Raw genomic sequence first — 6812 nt, 5'->3', positions numbered from 1 at the left:
AAGGTAAGTATCTAGTGAGAATCAGTGCTAACATTAGCAAGCTGGGCTAACTAGCTTCCACTTTCTTGTTGAATGACGTCAACATTTAGCAGCTGATAACAGCAGCCTTCATCTAAAAACACATGTGGAGGCTCAACAATGATTACAATCCTCTGAGCTCATGAGACACTGTGAGTAAGAAAAGTGACATGATGTCCTCTGAACACTTGTGTACTTTATTGTAGTAGTTATATTTTAAAATGTGCTTTTATATTATAGATGATGAAGCTTCTAACCTCACAACAGCCGGATGGGTCGTCTAAATGTTAAAGGATGTCAACATGTAGCAGCTGACGGCAGCAGCCTTCATGCTGAAATCAATTCAGCAGATATTTCTTTACTCTGTGTCAACAAAGATAAAAGCTGTATAATGTCCTCTGATGATTTATGTTCCATCATCATTCTATGAACTGAAACATGTGAATGTCTCAAATGATGAAGCCTTTTATAACCTTTGGTACCGTCAACTTTAGGACACACAGTAAATGAAACATCACACGATGGTAGACTCGGGTCATTTTATTGAAAAGCGTCTTCTGCTCATGAAGAGAGTGAACATGTCCAACAGGTGTTTACATTTCACATGAATCTGACATCCATTCAGCTCCATAACAATCTACAGTGAGCTCACAATCAAACTAACTGGTGTCCAACAGTGAAGCTTCTCCTCCCAACAGACAACAGAAAGTCACTGATTGAACCTGAGATCAGATCAAAGGTACAAACTGCAGGAAACAAAATGATTCTGCTTGTTTTCTGATGATAATGTTGTTAATTACTGATTACTGAAGCAATTAAAGAAACATAACAAATGCTGAATCAAACAATATGCACTCAGCAACATAAACATAATCAATTCATCTTTTTTAACATGTGCTGCAAGTTTCTATTCAAACATAATAAAGTTGACATCATGTATTGATTTAAGCTCTTGTCTATACGTATCAGGAATTATAATAGAAAGCAGCGAGCAGTTAAAGTTTAAACTGGCAGTGCAGAGAATCAACATGTGCCACTACAGACACAATGACATACGCAGGAACTTTACTGACATCAGGTGTCCTGCTCCCTCTGGGCTTTAATGCATTTTATCAATTTGTGAAGCGTGCTCAAGTTAAAATGGGGTGTTGGGTTGTTCTCTCAGTGTGAACCCATACATCACTATAACATCCACACCAATTCTGTGGAACTGGGACTGTTGTGTGTTTAAAAAGGTAAACAAAAGATGTTTCCTGATGTTAAACTCAAAAACAAGTAGTGTAAAAATACATCCTACCAAACAGTTTCTCCAGAGGCCAAGACAGATTCATACAAATCATCCTTTTAGAAGGTTTTCAGGTTCTCTTACAGGACTGGGTCTCCTCCAGAATTCATGGCTGTTATCAGACAATCAATCCTCCGTCACTGTGTGTATTCTGATACACATGCAGATTTAAAATGTATTCAGAAAGAAAAGAAACATGAGAACCACGTGTTCTCATGAGAAATCAGCAGAACCGCAGGATGTTTGGTGGGTTCCTGCAACATTTCTTAACAAACTCACATGTGACGACTCCGGCTCGGCCCGACACTGCCGGGCCTCACAGATATCCTCCTGATCTCACTAATCTGAGCTGCCGGGGATTCAGATGTTCAAAAACTCTTCAAAACATTTTCACCCTTTAATTTACAGATTAATTAAATATGGACTTCCTACTTCAACACTTTCAACAACAACAACACGTCACTTTCCAGATCCAGAAGGACCAAACAACTTCAACCACTAGTCAGTGGGGATGATATTCATCATTATCTGCCCGCAGAGCTGCTCTTGGTTCTGTTTCATTCTCAACTCTGAGACGAGACCACATTAAAAGTCTCTGATATTGTGAAGTAAACCTGTGAATAATCAGAGAGGTTTGAGCACTCAGAGGGTCAATTAAAGTGTCAGAGGTCAAACTGTTATTCTGAGCAAAGAGGGTTTATTTCAGCATCAAATCACGGCTGAACTCAGGCGTCCATTAGCTCAGTTGTTATAGCTCGCGTCCCGTGTACAGAGACTCTGTCCTCGCTGAACCGGCACCAGGGTTCCAGTTCCTGCCTGGAGCCCTTTGCTGCATGTCTGATCCTGATTCCTGCCATCTGTGAAGATGCTGATCAGTAAAAAGCAGAAGTGTTCACACAGATATTAAGAAACACCTCCTGGCATCCATCACTATAACGTCCACGCCAGTTCTGTGGAACTGGGACTGTTTGTTTTTCTGTGTTTCTAGCTGTTGATTGATGACTAAATCAGATCATCTATGATTTGTCATCGTGTATTTCAACTGGAAGAACTTTACTCATTCAAGAAAGTTTTTAAAAAATGAAACAAAAGATGTGTTCTGTTTATTACAGCGATCGTGTAGACCAGTGGTTCCCAACCTTTTTTGTCTTGTGTACCCCCTGAGCCTTTTTGTCATACCATGAGTACCCCCTCACTCATGACTGTTGATGATTCTCCAAAAGTGGTCATATGAAACGTTACACAACTGATTATTGAATGAAAATAATTTCATTTCATCTCCTTAATCTGAACATTTAATTATCCTGCATTTTCTTTTTCTTTTTTCTTTTTTTAACTCAAATTAAACATAAGGCAAGGCAAGTTTATTTGTATAGCACAATTCAGACACAAGGCAACTCAAAGTGCTTTACAGGCACACACAAATTACATTAAAAGACATAAACATTTAATTTAAAAGACATTGCATTGCATTAAAAAAAAAAAAAAAATAGCATTTTAAGACCAGTAAAAACATTAAGAAACAAACATCAAAACAAGTAGGCTAAAATAGAGAAGCTTTAAAAGAAACAAGACTGTAGAGTCAGAGTCATAATGCAGTTCAAAGACTTGAATTGCTTCAGTTAAAAGCAGTGGCAAAAAGAAATGTTTTAAGTCTTGATTTAAAAGTGGTGAGTGTTGGAGCAGACCTGCAATTTTCAGGGAGTTTGTTCCAAATATGTGGCGCATAGTAACTGAAAGCTGCTTCTCCATGTTTCCTTCTGACTCTGGGGACTGAAAGCAGACCGGTACCTGACGATCTCAGAGGTCTGGATGGTTCATAACGCTGCAGCAGATCAGAAATGTATTTTGGCCCGAAACCATTCAATGCTTTATAAACCAACAACAGGACTTTGAAATCTATTCTTTGATAGACAGGAAGCCAGTGTACAGATCTAAGAACTGGAGTGATGTGATCTACTTCTTTGGTTCTTGTTAGGACTCGAGCAGCAGCGTTCTGAATCAGCTGCAGCTGTCTGATGGAGTTTTTAGGGAGTCCTGTAAGGACACCATTACAGTAGTCGAGTCTGCTGAAGATAAATGCGTGAACAAGTTTCTTCAAATCCTGCCAAGACATAAGCCCTCTTATCCTGGATATATTCTTAAGGTGATAGTAGGCTGAATTTGTAACTGTCTTAATATGGCTGCTGAAATTCATGTCTGAGTCCATAGTCACACCAAGGTTTCTGACTTGGTCTGTAGTTTTCAACATTACAGACTGAAGTTGAGCAGAGACTTTAAGTCGCTCTTCCTTGGATCCAAAAACAATTATTTCAGTCTTATCTTTGTTTAACTGAAGAAAACTCTGACACATCCAATCATTGATTTGTTCAATGCATCTACTCAGGGTATGTATGGGATTATAGTCCCCTGGTGATATGGTTATGTAAATTTGTGTGTCATCTGCATAACTATGGTAGCAAATTTCATTGTTTTCCATTATTTGAGCTAGAGGGAGCATGTAAATGTTGAATAGTAGAGGCCCCAGAATGGAGCCCTGGGGTACTCCGCTTGTCATTTTCATCCGTTCAGATGTGTAGTCACCAATAGACACAAAGTAATCTCTCTCATTTAGATAAGATTTAAACCACTTTAGTGTTGTACCAGAGAGTCCAACCCAGTTTTCCAGTCAGTCCAGTAGTATATTATGGTCTCCTGTGTCAAATGCAGCACTGAGATCCAGTAATACTAAGACTGAGATTTTTCCACTGTCTGTGTTTGAATGAATGTCGTTGAAGACCTTAACGAGGGCCGTCTCAGTGCTGTGATGTGGTCGAATTCCTGATTGGAAAACATCAAAACAGCCATTTATTATTAAGTAATTGTTCAGCTGTTGAAAGATAGCTTTTTCAATTATTTTACTTAAAATCGGGAGGTTTGAAATGGGCCTATAGTTATTCATTACTGATGTGTCTAGAGTTCTCTTCTTCAGGAGTGGTTTAATGACTGCAGTCTTAATGGCTTGGGGGAAGACACCAAAGAGAAGAGACATGTTAACAATAATGTCTTGCAGGTTTTTGTCATTAATTGGATCAAATTGTGTCAGGGTATTAGAGTTGGGTTTAGGTGGACAAAACGACAACATACCTCCAGTACCTGGTGGCACTGACCGCTTGTCTAATGTTCTGAATTTTGGCAGTGAAGAATGATGCAAATTCATTACAGGCCCTGGTAGACAGATGTTCAGAGGCTACTGGCACAGGAGGGTTTGTTAGCCTGTTGACAGTAGCAAACAAGGAACGAGCATTATTTTTGTTCTTGGTGATAATGTCTGAGAAGAAGGACTGCCTTGACTTTTTTAATTCTAAATTAAAAATGTAAAGTCTCTCTTTATAAATGTCAAAATGAACCTGGAGATTTGTTTTTCGCCACCTGCGCTCAGATTTTCGACATTCCCTTTTTTCCATCTTGACAAGCGTGGCGTTTCTCCAAGGAGATTTTTTCTTACCAGAGACCACCTTCACTTTAGTGGGTGCAATGGCATTCATGACATTTGTAATTTTGGAATTGAAATGAAGTACAAGGTCATTGACAGAGAACCTAGAGAGGGGTGGTGTGGAAGAGAAAGCCTCAATGAATATGTCACCAGTGTTTTCAGTGATGTATCGCTTTGAGACAACCTGAGTTTGAACATTTGTGTGCACTGATATATCACTCTCAAAGAAAACACAGTAATGGTCGGAGAGAGCGACATCAGATACCAGAACCTTAGAAATGTAAAAATAAATAATATCTGAATATGGGATATTAACTAATTGTGGCACATACGTACCGTTTTATTAATGGGCTAATGAAATGACTGAGAATATTTACTTATCAACTTGGAAATAAATTAATAAATATTTCCACGTACCCCCTGTGATGTGTACCCCTGGTTGGGAACCACTGGTGTAAACTAATGTCAGTTCATTTATTCATATTCATTTCTTTATTCTGTTAGCTCTTTTAGCAGGTTCACTCAGCAAGTATCAGAACAACTGCAACTCAAGTATTCATTCAACAGAAACTCTGTGATGATGGAAATGTCTTTATTGATCAGTAGGTGGACCTTCATTTCTGTGGATAAACTTCATTCAACCAGGAATCTTTGTTTCTTTAAGGTCAGACATATTAGATTTATATATAAAACTGCCAGATTTGGTCTTCAACTGTAATCTAACACTCCTGGGAAATCTGAGTATAAAGTGTTTCCACAGAAACTAAGACACACCTGCTGGCATCCATCACTATAAAGTCCACGCCAATTCTGTGGAACTGGGACTGTTTGTTTGTCTGTGTTGAAATAGTTTTTTGGTTGATGACTAAATCAGCTTGTCATCTTCAGAAGATTAATTGGTTGCCTTTAATCTCACACTGCTGGGAAATATGAAGTATGAAGTTGTTCTAATGAAAACTGCATTTCAAGTACTAGTTAGCAGCATTTTAATGATAAACTGATTAAACAACAGACAGATCTTGCACCTGCCACAGTAAGTATATATTTAACTGAGGTCATGAAGTTTAAAACCAAAGTAAAAAATATATCTTATAATCCTATTTTATTTTATTTCTGACAGACATTATTTGCTCCTCTAAAAGATGTTTCCTGATGTTAAACTCAAAAACAAGTAGTGTATAAATACACCGTACCAAACAGTTTCTCCAGAGGCCAAGACAGATTCATACAAATCATCCTTTTATAAGGTTTCAGGTTCTCTTACAGGACTGGGTCTCCTCCAGAATTCATGGCTGTTATCAGACAATCAATCCTCCGTCACTGTGAGTATTCTGATACACATGCAGATTTACAATGTATTCATGTTCCTGTTATTGAATCAATAGATTGTAGATGGCCATGGCCTATGGCCATGAACTTTGGGTCATGACCGAAAGAATAAGATCCCGGATACAAGCGGCCGAAATGAGTTTCCTCTGCAGGGTGGCAGGGCGCTCCCTTAGAGATAGGGTGAAGAGCTCTGTCACCCGGGAGGAGCTCGGAGTAGAGCCGCTGCTCCTCCACATCGAGAGGAGCCAGCTGAGGTGGCTCGGGCATCTGTTTCGGATGCCCCCGGGACGCCTCCCTCGGGAGGTGTTCCTGGCATGTCCCGCCGGGAGGAGACCCCGAGGAAGACCCAGGACACGCTGGTGTGACTATGTCACTCAGCTGGCCTGGGAACGCCTTGGGATCCTCCCGGAAGAGCTGGAGGAAGTGTCCGGGGAGAGGGAAGTCTGGGTGTCCCTGCTCAGGCAGCTGCCCCCGCGACCCGCCCCCGGATAAGCGGATGATAATGGATGGTATTAGTTTCCTGTCCCTGAGGGGCCACCATAGCTCCTGGAGCTTCTCCAACATCTTCAGAAAATTCAATATAATCTAGAACCTCGATGCTAGATGTCACTACGTACTCCAAATATTACACACTGGAGCTTTAAGAGAGTTGATAGTTTCAAGGGACAAAAGACAAAGCAATATAAGTAAGGGATAATGTCTAGA

This window comes from Sparus aurata, chromosome 20 (genome assembly GCF_900880675.1).
Source record: "Sparus aurata chromosome 20, fSpaAur1.1, whole genome shotgun sequence".
Lineage (NCBI taxonomy): Eukaryota > Metazoa > Chordata > Actinopteri > Spariformes > Sparidae > Sparus > Sparus aurata.
This window is presented reverse-complemented; position numbering follows the sequence as displayed.